Below are 19,282 nucleotides of genomic sequence, written 5' to 3' on the forward strand. Positions count from 1 at the left end.
TTTTTTTCTTACCTGGGGTTTCAGTCTTTTTTCTTTCAATTTGACTTGTTTTTCCTTAATTTTCGTGGGCAAATCTAGGCTTGAGTAGACGCAAAATGTTGTTATTTATTGCAACATTCTTGGTGTGAAGTTGCGCCTATAGTGGCACAAGTTTCGAAATTTTCTGCGTCTTTGTTGACGCTAGTCTTTTTGGCACGAAGTCGCGCTTGTTATGACGAGAGTTGCATAATTTCCTGGTGTTGTTTTGGCTCCAAAACAAATTTCACTTCTTTTTGCATTGTGCATCAAACTTAGCGCCAAAAAATTTGTTATTTTACCCCACTTCCTTTTATGCTTCTTGCTCTCTTTATATTATTATTATTTTTTTAATCTTTATTTATCATTGACAGAGTGATTGAAGATACAGAGTCTCCACCCTTTAGCAGAGTACGATATATACAAAACAATTAAAGAATCCACAACATATGGATCCCTGGTACATTTGCATAAATGCAAACAATCATATTATCAACACCCTGCATTTTTTTTAACCTTTTAAACAAAACATAGATAAATAATCTTTTTTAGGTAATAAGACTTTGCATAGATTCTAAAATATACATAGAGGTATTTTAACCTGTATCATACTATATAAAAAGTGCTAGACACAAACAAACAAAAAAAAAAAAAAAGGGGGTGGGGTCTTCTCTTCCTCTCCACCCCCCCCCCCCCCGGTCATACACGCCCCGCCGACCTCCCCCACCTCCGCAACATCACCAGCATTCCTACTAAATATTTCAATACCAAGAGACTGGGAAAATTTCTCTCAGCATTAAACTTTCAAAATATTCAGACCTATGAAACGCTTTAGTAAGTATAAATTGTGTGGATATAGGGTAGGTCTGGATAATTGTCAACCATTTGTTAAAGAATTACTGTATTTGTTTATTATGTATACTAGATAAATTATGTTGTTCAAAAATAATCTGTGATTTAATTGCCTCTATAAATAATCTAAAATAGGGGGGGCTTCCTGTTTTTCCAGTTTTTTAGGATCAGATTTCGAACAAATGTAATGATAGTGTTGATCAGATCATGACTTTGTACATCTGAAACCAAAAAGAAAATACTTCTTGGCTCAAGAAGGAAATATTCTGGTATATTTTTATTTAACCAGAAATTTACTTTCTGCCATAGTTGTCTCACTTTTGGACAATACCAAAAACAGTGGAGCAAATCAGCTGTGGGAAAGTGACATTTGTAACAAGAACCTTGTTGTCCTACTGACCAAGAAGCTAGTCTTTTTGGTGAAATGTATGCATTATTAAGGAGCTTCAGATGAGATTCCTTCCAGGAAGAAGAAAGAGGAGCATCACAGATCCACTTGATACTTTTTTAATAGTATCATAGTTAATATCTTAAAAATACTTAAACCAGTAAGATACAAAATACTCTAAATGTAACTATCCCTGTTTTGCAAGTAAAATCTTGTATAATAGTGACATTGAGTGATTCCCTTGTCTATACAGGTTAATGAAATCACTGATTGTTTCAAAGTGTTGCAACCAGGTCCCAGTTTGCAGTTTTTTATTTATGAAATGACGTAATTGAAGGTATGCATAGAAAGACTTACTAGACAGCTTATATTCAGTAGCAATACTCTCGAACGTTCGCATATTAAGCCCCTCGTCAAGGAATTGAACTATCAATGTTAAACCTTTCTCCGCCCACCTATTAAATATTTCATATTGAAACCCTGGTTGGAATTCCAGGTTACCACTAACTGGTAAAAAAACATAATTTATGTAAGAACTTACCTGATAAATTCATTTCTTTCATATTAGCAAGAGTCCATGAGCTAGTGACGTATGGGATATACATTCCTACCAGGAGGGGCAAAGTTTCCCAAACCTTAAAATGCCTATAAATACACCCCTCACCACACCCACAATTCAGTTTAACGAATAGCCAAGAAGTGGGGTGAAAAGAAAAAAGTGCGAAAGCATATAAAATAAGGAATTGGAATAATTGTGCTTTATACAAAAAAATCATAACCACCACAAAAAAAGGGCGGGCCTCATGGACTCTTGCTAATATGAAAGAAATGAATTTATCAGGTAAGTTCTTACATAAATTATGTTTTCTTTCATGTAATTAGCAAGAGTCCATGAGCTAGTGACGTATGGGATAATGACTACCCAAGATGTGGATCTTTCCACACAAGAGTCACTAGAGAGGGAGGGATAAAATAAAGACAGCCAATTCCTGCTGAAAATAATCCACACCCAAAATAAAGTTTAATGAAAAACATAAGCAGAAGATTCAAACTGAAAACGCTGCCTGAAGTACTTTTCTACCAAAAACTGCTTCAGAAGAAGAAAATACAACAAAATGGTAGAATTTGGTAAAAGTATGCAAAGAGGACCAAGTTGCCGCTTTGCAAATCTGATCAACCGAAGCTTCATTCCTAAACGCCCAGGAAGTAGAAACTGACCTAGTAGAATGAGCTGTAATCCTATGAGGCGGAGTCTTACCCGACTCAACATAGGCAAGATGAATTAAAGATTTCAACCAAGATGCCAAAGAAATGGCAGAAGTTTTCTGGCCTTTCTAAAACCGGAAAAGATAACAAATAAACTTGAAGTCTTTCGGAAAGACTTAGTAGCTTCAACATAATATTTCAAAGCTCTAATAACATCCAAAGAATGCAACGATTTCTCCTTAGAATTCTTAGGATTAAGACATAATGAAGGAACCACAATGTCTTTACTAATGTTGTTGGAATTCACAACTTAGGTAAAAATTCAAAAGAAGTTCGCAACACCGCCTTATCCTGATGAAAAATCAGAAAAGGAGACTCACAAGAAAGAGCAGATAATTCTGAAACTCTTCTGGCAGAAGAGATGGCCAAAAGGAACAAAACTTTCCAAGAAAGTAATTTAATATCCAATGAATGCATAGGTTCAAATGGAGGAGCTTGAAGAACCCCCAGAACCAAATTCAAACTCCAAGGAGGAGAAATTGACTTAATGACAGGCTTTATACGAACCAAAACTTGTACAAAACAATGAATATCAGGAAGAATAGCAATCTGTCTGTGAAAAAGAACAGAAAGAGCAGAGATTTGACCTTTCAAGGAACTTGCGGACAAACCCTTATCTAAACCATCCTGAAGAAACTGTAATATTCTCGGTATTCTAAAAGAATGCCAAGAAAAAATGATGAGAAAGACACCAAGAAATATAAGTCTTCCAGACTCTATAATATATCTCTCTGGATACAGATTTACGAGCCTGTAACATAGTATTAATCACAGAGTCAGAGAAACCTCTTTGACCAAGAATCAAGCGTTCAATCTCCATACCTTTAAATTTAAGGATTTCAGATCCTGATGGAAAAAAGGACCTTGAGACAAAAGGTCTGGTCTTAACGGAAGAGTCCACGGTTGGCAAGAGGCCATCCGGACAAGATCCGCATACCAAAACCTGTGAGGCCATGCCGGAGCTACCAGCAGAACAAACGAGCATTCCTTCAGAATCTTGGAGATTACTCTTGGAAGAAGAACTAGAGGCGGAAAGATATAGGCAGGATGATACTTCCAAGGAAGTGATAATGCATCCACTGCCTCCGCCTGAGGATCCCGGGATCTGGACAGATACCTGGGAAGTTTCTTGTTTAGATGAGAAGCCATCAGATCTATTTCTGGAAGTTCCCACATTTGAACAATCTGAAGAAATACCTCTGGGTGAAGAGACCATTCGCCCGGATGCAACGTTTGGCGACTGAGATAATCCGCTTTCCAATTGTCCATACCTGGGATATGAACCGCAGAGATTAGACAGGAGCTGGATTCCGCCCAAACCAAAATTCGAGATACTTCTTTCATAGCCAGAGGACTGTGAGTCCCTCCTTGATGATTGATGTATGCCACAGTTGTGACATTGTCTATCTGAAAACAAATGAACAACTCTCTCTTGAGAAGAGGCCAAGACTGAAGAGCTCTGAAAATTGCACGGAGTTCCAAAATATTGATCGGAAATCTCACCTCCTGAGATTCCCAAACCCCTTGTGCCGTCAGATACCCCCACACAGCTCCCCAACCTGTAAGACTTGCATCTGTTGAGATTATAGTCCAGGTCGGAAGAACAAAGAAGCCCCCTGAACTAAACGATGGTGATCTGTCCACCATGTCAGAGGGTGTTGTAAAAACAGTTTAAAGATATTAATTGAGATATCTTTGAGTAATCCCTGCACCATTGGTTCAGCATACAGAGCTGAAGAGGTCGCATGTGAAAACGAGCAAAGGAGATCGCATCTGATGCGGCAGTCCTAAGACCCAACATTTCCATGCATAAGGCTACCAAAGGGAATGATTGTGACTGAAGGTTTTGACAAGCTGATATCAATGTTAAACTTCTCTTGTCTGACAAGGACAGAGTCATAGACACTGAATTTATCTAGAAACCTAAAAAGGTTACCCTTGTCTGAGGAATCAATGAACTGAATGGTAAATTGATCCTCCAACCATGAATTTGAAGAAACAACACAAGTCGATTCATATGAGATTCTTCGAAAATGAGAAGACTGAGCAAGTACCAAAATATCGTCCAAATAAGGAAATACCAAAACCCTATTCTCTGATTACAGAAAAAAGGGGCACCGAGAACCTTTGAAAAAAATTCTTGGAACTGAGGCTAGGCCAAACGGTAGAGCCACAAAACTGGTAATGCTTGTCTAAAAAGAGAATCTCAGACACTAAAAGTGATCTGGATGAATCGGAATATGCAGATACACATCCTGTAAATCTATTGTAGACATATAATGCCCTTGCTAAACAAAAGGCAGGATAGTCCTACAATAACCATCTTGAATGTTGGTATCCTAACATAACGATTCAATAATGACAGATCCGGAACTGGTCTGAAGGAATTGACCTTCTTTGGTACAAATGAAGAGATAAAATAAAACCCCAGCCCCTGTTCCAGAACTGGAACTGGCATAAATACTCCAGCCAACTCTAGATCTGAAACACATTACAGAAATGCTGAGCCTTTGCTGTGTTAACTGGGACACGGAAAAGAAAAGAATCTCTTAGCAGGAGGCCTTAACTTGAAGCCAATTCTGTACCTTTCTGAAACAATGTTTCTGAAACCAGAGATTAAGAACGGAATTGATCCAAATTTCTTTGAAGAAAACGTAATCTGCCCCATACCAGCTGAGCTGGAATAAGGGCCGCACCTTCATAGGTACTTAGGAGCTGGTTATAGGTTTCTATAAGGCTTGGATATATTCCAAACTGGAAATAGTTTCCAAACTGATACCACTCCTGAGGATGAAGGATCAGGCTTTTGTTCCTTGTGAGGAAAGGAACTAAAATGATTATTTACCCTGGAAAGAAAGGGAAAGCAAAGATGACTTAGAAGACATGTCAGCATTCCAAGTTTAATCCATAAAGCTTTTCTAGCTAAAATAGCTAGAAACATATACCTGACATCAATTCTAATGATATCAAAAGATGGTATCACCAATAAAATTATTAGCATGTTATAGAATAATAATAATGCTATAAAATTATGATCTGTTACTTGTTGCGCTAAGCTTCTAATCAAAAAGTTGAAGCTGCAGCAACATCCGCTAAAAATATAGCAGGTCTAAGAAGATTACCTGAACATAAGTAAGCTTTTCTTAGAAAGGATTCAATTTTCCTATCTAAAGGATCCTTAAATGAAGTACTATCTGCCGTAGGAATAGTAGTACATTAGCAGGAGTAGAGACAGCCCCATAACCTTAGGGATTTTTGTCTCAAAAAACTCTAATCTGTCAGATGGCACAGGATATAATTTGCTTAAACGTCTAGAAAGAGTAAATAAATGACCCAAATTATTCCATTCCCTGAAAATTACTTCAGAAATAGCATCAGGGAGATAAAACACTTCTGGAATAACTACAGGAGATTTAAAACCCTTATTTAAACGTTTACATTTAGAATCAAGAGGACCAGAATCCTCTATTTCTAATGCAAATAATACTTCTTTAAGTAAAGAACGAATAAATTCCATCTTGAACAAATACAAAGATTTATCAGCATCAACCTCTGAGACAGAAACCTCTGAACCAGAAGAACCATTATCAGTATCAGAATGATGATGTTCATTTAAAAATTCATCTGAAAAAAAGAGAAGTTTTAAAAGACTTTTATTTATACTAGAAGGAGAAATAACAGACATAGTCTTCTTAATGGATTTAAAAAATAAAATCTCTTATGTTATCAGGAACACTCTGAAAATTAGATGTTGACGGAACAGCAACAGGTAATGTAACAGTACTAAAGGAAATTTTATCTGCATTAATAAGTTTGACATGACATGCAATACAAATAACAGCTGGAGAAACAGATACCAAAAGTTTATAGCAGATACACTTAGCTTGGTAACTCCAGCACTGTGCAGTGATTTTCCTGAAGTATCTTCTGACTCAGTTGCAACGTGGAACATCTTGCAATATGTAAAAGAAAAAAACAACATATAAAGCAAAATTGATCAAATTCCTTAAATGACAGTTTCAGGAATGGGAAAAAATGCCAAAGAACAAGCTTCTAGCAACCAGAAGCAATAAAAAATGAGACTTAAATAATGTGGAGACAAAAGTGACGCCCATATTTTTTCGCGCCAAATAAGACGCCCACATTATTTGGCGCCTAAATGCTTTTTGGCGCCAAAAATGACGCCACATCCGGAACGCCGACACTTTTGGCGCAAAATAACGTCAAAGAATGACGCAACTTCCGGCGACACGTATGATGCCGGAAACGGAAATAGAATTTTTGCGCCAAAAAAGTCCGCGCCAAGAATGACGCAATAAAATGAAGCATTTTCAGCCCCCGCGAGCCTAACAGCCCACAGGGAAAAAGTCAAATTTTAAGGTAAAAAATGTTAAATTAAAATGCATTATCCCAAATATGAAACTGACTGTCTGAAAAATAAGGAAAGTTGAACATTCTGAGTCAAGGCAAATAAATGTTTGAATACATATATTTAGAACTTTATAAACAAAGTGCCCAACCATAGCTAGGAGTGTCACAGAAAATAAGACTTACTTACCCCAGGACACTCATCTACATATAGCAGATAGCCAAACCAGTACTGAAACGAGAATCAGCAGAGGTAATGGTATATATAAGAGTATATCGTCGATCTGAAAAGGGAGGTAAGAGATGAATCTCTACGACCGATAACAGAGAACCTATGAAATAGACCCCTTAGAAGGAGATCACTGCATTCAAATAGGCAATACTCCTCACATCCCTCTGACATTCACTGCACGCTGAGAGGAAAACCGGGCTCCAACTTGCTGCGGAGCGCATATCAACGTAGAATCTAGCACAAACTTACTTCACCACCTCCATCGGAGGCAAAGTTTGTAAAAACTGAATTGTGGGTGTGGTGAGGGGTGTATTTATAGGCATTTTAAGGTTTGGGAAACTTTGCCCCTCCTGGTAGGAATGTATATCCCATACGTCACTAGCTCATGGACTCTTGCTAATTACATGAAAGAAAGCTGATGTATGAAAATGAACCTTCAAGAGTGAACATAATTGCTGCCACGCTTTAACCACATTATAAATACTAACTAATATTTTGATGTTTCGAGGGAGTTGTGCATATGGACAATGTAATATCGCTTTGAGGGATAATGGTTGTATAAGATTTTTCTCCATTTTTAAGTTAGTTAAGTAATTAGAAGAAAGAAGCCAATCCACTCCGTACCGCGCAAGTATAGCAAAGTTATATGCCTTAATATAAGGGAATGCTAGGCCTCCAAAATCCTTAAGCTGTGCGAGTTTTGTTATTGAAAGCATATGTCTATTCTTTTTCCAAAAGAAATCAGTGCAAGCCAGATTAAAGATTTTAATATCTTTGTTCTGAATGAGCAGCGGTAAATTATTCCTAATATATAGTAATTGGGGGACAAGAACAGACTTAATCAGCATCATCTTAGCAGACAATGGGATAGGAAAAAGGCTCCACCAATGTAATTTGGATATTGTGTGTGGAAAAAAAAAGGGGTATAGTTAAGTTTGTACCATGCACTAGGTTTCTTGTGTAGATTAATTCCAAGATATCTAAAGCTATCAACTTCTCTAAAACTATGTTGTCCAAAACTATCTTTATTTTTATGTATCCAAAGAATTTCTGACTTTACGGTATTCACTTTATATCCAGAGATTAGACCAAAGAGCTCCAAAATCCGCAAGGCTATTGGTATATTTTTTCTGGTATTTTTAAGATATAATAACAAATCGTCAGTGTAAAGTGACAGAACACACTTTTGCGCCCCCAGGCCCCCACTAAATCTTGCCTAAGATAAATTGCTAGGGGCTCTATAGCAATGTTAAAAAGAAGAGGGGAAAGAGGACAGCCTTGACGAGTCCCTTTTTCTAACTTAAAGGGACATTATACACTCATTTTTTCTTTGCATAAATGTTTTGTAGATGATCTATTTATATAGCACATAAAGTTTTATTTTAAAATAAATGTATAGTTTTGCTTATTTTTAAATAACATTGCTCTGATTTTCAGACTCCTAACCAAGCCCCACAGTTTTATGTGAATACTGTCAGCTACCTTCTCCAGCTTGCTCCTGTTTGTGTAAAGGGTCTTTTCATATGCAAAAGAAGGGGGAGGGGGGGATGTCTTATTTCCCACTTGCAGTGGGCTTTCCAGATACCTTTTCAACAGAGCCAAACTGACAGCTTCGAAGTAAGTTTTTAAACAGTTTTATACTGGATTTTTATATCAGTATCTGTGCATCTTATTCTTTATAGTAGTGTCTATTACATGCAGTTATATGAAAATGAGTGTATAATGTCCCTTTAAAGAAGGGTGTTTGACTACTGTTAATTAAAATAGCAGAAATAAGGAAATTATGTATAGCTTTAATAAAATTAATAAAATTTCCACGAAAAAACAAAGTTAAACATGGCATTATATAGATGCTCCCAAATTATAGAGTCAAAAGCCTTCTCAGCATCAATTATGACCATAGCAAAATCCTGTTTAAGTGCTACTTTATTCCTATGTAACTTCCTCCAAAAATGCTCAAGAATCATATATGTCCTGCGTATATTCTTTGTAGGCGATCTACCAGTCATAAAACCGGATTGATCTGGATGAATAATTTCCTGCAATGAGTTTCTTAGTTGATTAGCAATAATAGAGGTGAGTAATTTGTAATCTGTGTTTAAAAGGGAGATTGGTCTATATGAGCCAGGATCTGTCGGATTTTTATCTTTTTTAAGAATCAGAGTGATAATTGATGCTGAAAAGAGACGCGACATTGCCTTTTTTTTTTATATAATAATCGTTAAATAAGCTAGTAAGTATGGGAACAATTTCTAACTTAAGTAGTTTATAAAATTCGACAGGAAGTTGATCCGGACTATGGGCTTTGCCAAGATTAGTTTCCTCTATGGCCTTCAGTACTTCATCCTGCTTAATAGATGCATTGATTAACTCAATCTGCTCTGGTGGGACTAAAGGGCAAACAATTTTGTTCCAGAAATTCAAATTACTCTGTGGATCAACCTTTTTAGATGCATATATATTTTGATAGTAGTTGAGAAAGATATTTTTGATGTCGGTAGCTTCTGTATAGTTCTGGCCGCCCATAACAATATTCTCAATTGTATTTTTCTTTTTCCTAACCTTATCAAGTCTAGCTAGATGTTTAGCAGACTTACCATAATGGCCAGAATATAAGGCATTCATTCTTAACTCTTCATTTGTCATTCTAGAATTAAAAAAGAGGTCTCTATCCTGCCTGGCTATTTTGTATTTATCCCAATATTTTTTGAGTGGTATATTTAAGTATTTTCTATAGGTCTTAGTAACTGTATTTGCCAGCTGTAATTCGCATGCTCTAAATTTATTTTTGGCTATAATCATGTAGGCTTTTATCTCGCCTCTGAAATATGCCTTTGCGGCCTTCTGGTTTATTTGTGTATAGATGATTATCTGTACTATAGTCTCGCCACTTGCGTTGTAACCAATTTTGGAATGATAGATTATTAAGTAAGTGCTTTGGAAAGAAAAAAATATTTGCTGCATCTATCAGAACAGGACGAGGTCCAATCTCAAGCTAGATTATAGCGTAATCCGACAAAACAATGTAATTTATCTCTGCTCTAGTTCCAGATTTAAGAAGAGAAGTAGACACTAAAAAAACAACGATCCTCGAAAAGGATCTATATGTCCTAGATTCATAAGTATAACATTTGGTATCTGGGTACTGGATACGCCAAATGTCATGAAGCTTTAAATCATTTCATAATTGAAAAAATGTTTTAAATTTTTGAAAGGTTGAAGGACTCTGTCTGGGAGAAAATGTATCAAGTAAGGATATAGGGGTTAAATTAAAATCACCAGCAAGGATTATGTTCTGATCTAAGTTTGAGGAAAGTTTAACAGTAATAATGTCCCAAAATGTCTGATCAACACTATTGGGACCATATATATTACAAAATATATACTTAACATTTGAAATCTCGACATGCAGAATTATCCATCTATCGCTTGGATCTATTTGTATATTCAAAATATTATAATTCAAATCTTTGTTAAATAAAAAAAGCAACCCCCTTCTTCCTCCCGGAACAATCTTTAGCTATAGCTTGGCCGACCCATTTAGATTTAAATTTCTCTGACTCCAATTTTTTTAAATGTGTTTCCTTTAATAGTACTACATCCGGTTTATATTTAGCAAGCTGTTTAATTATTAGTTTTATTTTGATTGGTGATGTTACCCCACCTATGTTCCAAGAAAGACACTTGATCCTATCTTTCCTCATTTATGCTTATCAGTTTGAGCAAGTATTTCAGCGGAGGAAGGGAAGAGCATAGGTATGTGAAGAGGGGGCGGGAAGGAGAGAAAGAGGAGAGAGAAAGAAAAAAAAAGGGGGGGGGGAAAGAGAACAAAACTTTCTCTCAATGTGTCTAGTACAAATGTAGTAACAACGATTACAAAGAGGACGTCATACAAGTCATATACAATTTTAATCTTAATGTAATGCAAAGTCCATTTACTAAAACATTTAAGCTTTTGCTTATTCTGCATAACTGAGATTTTTACAATTACCTAAAAACATAGATTAAAATATAAAAACCCATAACACTCCTGGTCTTGGAGCATGATTTTGATTACCTGAATTCTTATCAAAGTACTTTCTTACTTTTACAAAATTCCCTTGCTGCTAACTCATTATTTAGAGTAGTATTGCCTTCATCTTCTTCCACTATTACCTTGGCCGGATATATGAGCCTAGCCTTAAAGCCTGCTTTAATCAATTTGGTGCAATAAGGAGCTAATTCTTTCCTTTTAAATGAAGTTTCGCTAGAATAGTCTTGAAAAATTAATATCTTAGATTGACCTATGAACAGGCTCTCCATCTTTCTATAGAGTCTTAAGATATTCATTTTATCTTGATAGTTTAAATATTTAACCATTACTGGTCTCTTATAGTTATTATCTTTAGAGTTTTCCCTGATTTGGCCCAGTCTATGAGCCCTTTCAACTAATATTGGGAAGTCTTTCTGTATAATACCAACAGCCTATGGGAGTATTGAGCTAGCAAAAGCAATTAAATCTGAATAGTCTCCGTTATCTGGGAGGCCTATAATTTTAAGGTTGTTTCGCTGCAAGCGATCTTCTAACTTGTGGACTATATCTTGCAACGATTTTAGAAATTTGCTGTTATCATCTATACTTTGTTCTTGTTTATACAATAAGTCCTCATTGCCTTATACTCTATTTTCAACTTCTGTAAGTCGATTAGAAAATTGTCTTAATTCTGCCATTAAGCTTGTCATTTGGGTTTTTAAAAGTTCAAATTGAGGTAAAAAAATGTCAGACATCTGTGTTACCAATGGTTGTATGTCAGCTTTATGCAGTATTAACTCATTTGGGTTATCTAAATGTGCATCAGAAGTCCGCGTTTTTTTATCTTTTTGTTTGGCTGGCATGGCCGGGGAGTTAACTTAGTGTTTGTGAAATATTTGTCCATGTGCATCTATCGTAGGTATTTTTTTTTTTTTTCTCTTTTTTTTCCCTTCCAAAAGAAAATCTATATAAAGAGCTACCTACAGGGGGACGGGAGTAACTCCTTAAGCTCCTACCACATCTAATGCGTGTGATTTGGTTGTGAACCTATAGTCTTACTTCCGTCTGTGCTCACTGTGTTTTATAGTTTCATAGTGTACTGTGAAAAATCCTAATCCTAGACTAATAAATAGTTATAACCGACCATGTCACTTATTCATACATATCTCAGATTCTTAATGATAAGTAATGTCACAGGATACAGTTTACTTCTGGAACATTATTAAAAAACAGTGACGTCAGATATTACAAGTCAAACAGAGATATAAAAACATACTCTATGACATATTTTAGGAAGAAACATCTAAACAATTTCTAAGTGACTATATAACCTTAATACAGCCTATTCAAGTATAGGGAAGTACAGATATCAGAAGCAGTTAACTTGTTCTAATTATATGAATCACCACTGTTACCTTAGTGCCTGTTCATGCAAATATAATACATGTCAATGAAATATATACCCCTAAGATATATTAACATCCAATTCCTATATATTTATAGACACTATGATATCACAGATCTATTTATATACATACACAGGGATATACTTGACATGAACTTCCCGCTTTTGGGCTATACAATAAGGAGAAAGCAGGGGATAAATTCAAATATACATAACATTGTCCATAAACTAGTCCAGACTGTGTGGCCTAAGATAAACCACAAAGATCCTATAGTATGTTTCAATGTTTCAATGTATGTTTCGATGAATTTTGTAAAGAAGAAAAAAAAAATAATGGATCCAAGTAGAAAAAAAAAAGGCAAAACAGGTATAGATAGTTATAATGTCAGTAGCACTTTAGCCTAGGGATCAGCTTCCCCTTTAAAGCATAGGCTCTTTAGACAATTTTGCACCAATGTATTGGGGATGTAATGCAAAGTGAGGACTGGTAAGGAAGGAAAGACTGATTTATGCTTTAGAATATTTAAAGAGTACTTGCACTTTGAACAGACACCCTCTTACTGCAACTCCTCACTGTCAGCAGTGTGTTAGTCTCCTCCAGATAGTGTGTGATCAAACACGTGTCAGCATAAACCCAGCCGTGATATTTTAGAGATTACCGTCCCAAGTCTACCAACTGAGAGCGGGTATACAAACCCCCTACTGTCATGCTCCATTGTAGCAAGACTGTTACCAATCTCAGGCTTATCTCCAGACACTTCTGCTGAGGTCTAAATAGCAGGATCTTATATCACAAATTATACAGTAAGGTACTCATCAAAAAGTGCCTTTTCGTTGCTTCTCCAGGATTCGCATCCGCATCCGCCTCTACCCCTCACAAGATCCTTCCTGACAGGTAAGCCCTTGTGTGCTCACACGGTGACACTTGGATTAAATGACACCCGGCCCTGTTAAAAAACCTGCCAGGTGAGGGGCTGATCTTCTAAGTCAGCTGTATACCTCGGACCACTTATGTCGTGGGTCTGGCTCCAGCAACCGAGCCACCAAACTTGTTCCGGGATTCCCAGCCCAACACCTTGGAATAGGAGTGAGTGCCCTAGGAAGGAATGTAGCCTTCAGCAACGGGCAAGATAGCAGGGGTTATTTCGACTCAAGCTCTCGGCGTCCGCTTTTCTGCTTACTCCTCGTGCGCGCTAGCTCCACCAACTGGAACCGGAACCGATTATATTATAGAGAGCTATGATGTTTGCTTTTTTGCCTATTTTTTTAGCATAACCATTTTTCCCATTCCTGAAACTGCTATATGAGGAAATTGGATATTTTGTTTAAATGTTAATTTTTTCCTTTTACATTTTGAAAGATGCCTCAGACTGATCCTGACTCTAATGTTACTGTAGGAACTAAGATGCCCTGAACACAAAGCTAAGTGTGTTTTTTATTGACAAGCTGATTTTATGCTCTTCAGCTCAATTATGTGGCATTTATTTATCTTATTTCATGCTGATAATGTTTCTATATGTACAAATACATTTACTGTTTTTAATTTTTCAGTTTAATGTACATGATTTATTCTGCAGATTTCACATGTTATTACTGCAATGATAAGAAGGGTATGATTGTTTTTGTGTCTTCAAATAAACTTATAAGGTCTTTCCAAAATTGTTATAAGATTTAATCAATTTTGTTTTGACCGACAGGATACTTAAGTTTAGGTATTAGGAGTCTAGTCCTAATAAATATGTTATATTCATTTAAAGATTTCTTTAAATTGCTCCTGAAGTTTTCTTCCTATTCTAGATGCTATTTATGATATGTTTGCTAGAATGGTTTAAACCTGATTCCTTTTAGGAATGTACTACTATTTCTATGGAAGTTAGTACTTCTTTTCAGGATCTTTTCAAGTTTCAATCTTACCTTAAAAGAGCATATTTACATACTGTTTATATTCTTAGTTAAGCTATATCTATGACTGACATTGCTGCTCTCTCAACTTTATTGTTGGACAGTTAGTATAAGCAGTTTTCAGAATCTGAAGTATATAGCATTGTTCATTTACTTCAAAATGTATTCATTTTATTTATGATACTATATTTGTTGTCATTTAAGATTAATTTCAAATCTATGTTTTTAGCTTTTCTATTTAGAACAGCTTCATGGCTTTTAATCTTGAATTTTGACATGGTCAAAATATATTTTATTATCTCTATCTTGTTAGGTTAATAATTTGTTTTGTTTTCTATTATCTCCACTATATCTGGAGGTAAAAGTTTTTTCTGCCCTACTTTTTGGCCGGTGATGAAGAACAGTTGGTAAATGCCCTGACTACAAAAGCTTGTTCTAAGATCCAAGGGTCACAGGTTCATATCCGGCAGGGTTGATAAAGCCCTTCGGCCTTTTGAGGTCAATACAATGTGTACCATTTATTTGAGTAATAATAACAACTATTACTATTCAGCTGCCAATTTGGTTAACTCCGAGTGCAAGTGCTGAAAAGCATTTTTTTAAATTTTATACTAGGAGAAAAATGCTATACAAATATTAGTTATTAAGACTGCATGAAGGTGCGATTCTCAAACCAGTTCTTCTGGTAGGGGGCAGATTAAGTTATTTTTGGATGGATTTAGTCCAAAGTCTATAGAATATTATTCTTAGGGTTTTGAATAGATTTTTAGAATGAGACCTTCTATGGGAAGATTCTTTCTTTCTCATGTTTCAATACACTCTGTGAATGTTCAGGTTTTTTCTGAAATATATTTCAGAAGTGGATTTTTTTTCAGGGGTGTTTGTACCAGTTCCTTAGCAGGAACAGGGTTTGGGTTTATATTCAAATCTATTCTTTGTCCCAAAAAAGTAAGATTCATTCAGACCAATCTTGGATCTGAAAACTTTAATTTGTTTTGTGAGTGTCCTAACTTTCAAGATGGCAACTATAAGGTCTATTATGCCTTTTGTTCAGGAAGGTCATTACATGTTCACAATAGTTGTACAGGACGCTTATCCTCACATTCCAATTCATTCAGACCACTTTCGGTTTCTGAGATTCTCTTTTCTAGGCAAGCTTTAGCAATTTGTCGCTTTCTATTTGGTCTAGCGACAGCTCCAAGAATCTTTTTGAAGGTTCTCAGTGCCCTTCTATCTGTAATCAGAGAGCAGGGTATTGCAGTGTTTTCCTTATTTGGACGATATCTTGGTACTAGCTCAATACTTTCATTTAGCAGAATCTCACACAAATCAACTAGTGTTGTTCCTTCAAAGACATGGTTGGAGGATCAATTTACCTAAGAGTTTCGTGATTCCTCAGGCAAGGGTCACCTTTTAGGATTCCAGATAAATTGAGTGTCCATGACTCTGTCTTAAACAGTAAAGAGAGGAATGAAATTAGTATTAGCCTGTCTTAACCTTCAGTCTCTATTATTCCCTTCAGTGGCTATGTGCAGGGAAGTTTTTAGGTTTCATGACTGCAGCATTGGACGTGATCCCCTTTGCTCGTTTTCTTATGAGCGTTGCAGCTTTGCATGCTGAATCTATGGTGCAGGGATTATTCTCAGGTATCACAGTTGATATACTTAAATCCCAACACTCAACTTTCTTAGGCTTGGTTAGACCATCATCGTATTATTCAGGGGGCCTTTGTTCGTCCTTCCTGGACTGTATTTTTATGGATGCAAGTTTTACAGGTTGGGGAGCTGTCTGGAGTTCGCTGACAGCACAAGGAGTGTGGAAACCTCAAGAGGCGAGGTTACCAATCATTATTTTAGAACTCTGTACTATTTTCAGAACTCTTCAGGCTTGGCCTCAATTTAAGTGAGAATGTTTCATTAGTTTTCAGAGAGACAATATCACAACTGTGGCATATGTCAATCATCAGGGAGGGACTTGCAGTCCTTTAGCGATAAAAATAAGTAATTTTTTGGGGCAGAATTCAACTATATCATTTCTGCGATTCATATCCCAGGTGTAGACAATTGGGAGGCGGATTATCTCAGCCGCCAGACTTTACATCCAGGAGAGTGGTCAGATTGTACAGATGTGGGGCCTTCCAGAAATAGTTCTGATAGCCTCTCATCTAAACAAGAAATTTCCCAGATACCTTTCAAGGTTCAGGGATCCTCAGGTGGAGATGGTGGATACATTAGCAGTTTCTTGTTTTTTTCAATCTGCTTAAAATTTTCTGCTTCTGCTTCTTCTTTCAAGGGTGATCTCCAAGATCATAATGGAACAGTCTCATGTGTTTCTTGTAGCACCAGCATAGCCTTACAGCTTTTGGTATGTGCGGATGTCGAGTTGCCAGCCTTGGCCACTTCCTCTAAGGCCAGACTTTGTCTCAAAGGTCATTTTTCCATCAGGATCTCAAGTTGATAAATTTGAAGGTATGGAATTTGAACGCTTAGTGCTTAGTCATAGAGTTGTGCCTGACTCAGGGGTTAACCCTATGTTACAGGCTCGTAAATCTGTTTCAAGAAAGATTCATTATCGGGTTTGGAAAACCTATATTTCATGGTGTTCTTTTCATAATTTCTCTTGGCATTGTCTTAGAATTCCTAGAATTTTATAATTTCTTCAGGATGGTTTGGATAAGGTTTTTTCTGCAAGTACTTTGTAGGGATAAATCTCTGCTCTGTCATATTTCATAGAAAGATTGCTAAACTTCCTGACATTCACTGTTTTGTTCAGGCTTTGGTTCGTATCAAAACCTGTTATTAAATTAATTTCTCCTCCTTGGAGTCCTAATTTGGTTTTAAAGATTATGCAGCAGTGACGTGCAGTGAGGTCAGACGCTGGTAAGGCACTAGATATGATACGCCGGAGAAACACATGTACAGAGGGCCGCAAGTGCCCCCAACAGGGCAGGTTTAAATGAAATCTGGACCAGTGCACAGGTGACATAATCAGGTGATGGGTGAGAGCAAGTTAGTAACCACTGAGTTACTGATCAGCTGATTACTTCACCTGTGCACTGATTCAGGTATAATGAAAACCTGGCCTGTTGGGGGTACTTGAGGACCATTGTTGAGAAACACTGCACTAAAGCACCAGCTCATCGGAAATATATTGATTACCTGGAGAATAAAGCACACATGCTCTGCTCACTGACACCCACACACACTCTGCTCACATACACACTCACACAATTCTGTGGCACAGTGCCAGTTACTAAGCAATTAGAATGATACACAATCTCTTCTCTACTCACTACTGTATTGTAAAAATATAAATAATTTACCATACAAGTTTTATACAAAGGACAAGTTATCAATACTGCCAACACAGCTGCTGCTGCAATATGGTGTTCAAGAAACGCACGTGCACATCCCACTTAGGTATGCTCTTCAACAAAGGACACCAAAGGATACCAAAGAATGAAGTACATAATAAAAGTAAAATAGAAAGTTTATTTATTTATTTTTTTGTGTGCAATTTCTATCTGAATGATGGAAATGTAATTATGACTTTCATGTTCCTTTCAAAAACTAATTTGATTTTCTGACATGGGGCCAGTAACAGTTGATGCTAATTCTCAAAATATAAATAACTAGAAAAGTCTAATTAAAATACATGCTCTACCTCAATCATGAAAGTTCAATTTTAAATGTCTCCCTTTGACTATGTGTTTAACCAGTTACTTTACAGTGGCATTATTTCTAAAAACATTTAACTGCAATAATTACATATATTTTTAAATGACTCATTATCTCCTTTTTATTAATATAAACTTGAATAAAAGCAGCACATATTAAAAACACAATGCAACAGCTTTCAATTGATTTGTGAATTACAAGTTAACAGCAGTCTTTAAATAAATGGAGACACAGAGAAAAATAAAAATAGATACTGCATCCGCTGACTGAACAGACATAACATATATGGAGTCTCTACCAAATTAAATCAAATAACCATGAAAAAGGGAGGCTTAGCAATTTTCAATGTCAAAAACTTTAATTTAAATAATGTGGAAACTGCACACTTAACTTCAAACTCTGGGTTTTAAATTATGGATTTAAATTTGAGTTGACCCTTTGACTTCCTGTCAGTATCGGGTTATGCTCACTTACTGTCCCCCCCTGTTAATGAGCTGTATCTGAACACAATTTGTGAATCACAAGAGATGCAGAATACTACTTTACTCTTCTACTTAGTGTCATCTGTTCTTAGGTTACCTCAGCTTCCAGTTGTGTCACATGACCCTGATAACTGCATCCTCCTTCTGACTAATCTATATATCCTTCACTTGCTAGGAGGCATCAAGAAGGGTGCCTCCTATTGGCGCTGCAGCACAGCTTTTCTTTTGACTCGTGTACTGCAATGGAGAGAAGCGTTCCTGTACCTGCCTCTCCATAGCATTACATGGGGGGGAAATATATATATTTTTTTACTTTTTTTTTTTTTTGTTTTAATTAAAATTTAATTAAGCTTTGGCCACATATGGCAGGGTAGGCACTGCCTCCCCTGCCTCGAGTGCAAGTCCCTGTTATGCAGGCTCCTCCTTTTGAGCCTATGCAATCTTTGGATATTAAACTACTTTCTTGGAAAGTGTTGTTTCTTTTGGCTATCTCTTCTGCTAGAAGAGTTTCTGAGTTATCAGCTCTCTCTTGTGAGCCTCCTTATCTGATTTTCCATCAAGATAAAGCTGTTTTGCAGACTTCATTCAAATTTCTTTCTAAAGTTGTGAATTATATCAACATTAGTAGAGAAATTGTTGTTCCTTCTTTGTGTCTTAATCCTAAGAATTTTCTGGAAAGATCT

At 36.4% G+C, this 19,282-nt stretch overlaps 1 protein-coding gene across 2 annotated transcripts in view; it reads right to left on the reverse strand.

Moving 5' to 3' along the window:
- Nucleotides 1–19,282, reverse strand: part of THRB (thyroid hormone receptor beta) — a 622,225-nt gene that overhangs the window by 174,877 nt on the left and 428,066 nt on the right. The gene's annotated exons all lie outside the window — the stretch shown is intronic.

This window comes from Bombina bombina, chromosome 5, assembly GCF_027579735.1.
Source record: "Bombina bombina isolate aBomBom1 chromosome 5, aBomBom1.pri, whole genome shotgun sequence".
Taxonomy (NCBI): Eukaryota; Metazoa; Chordata; class Amphibia; order Anura; family Bombinatoridae; genus Bombina; species Bombina bombina.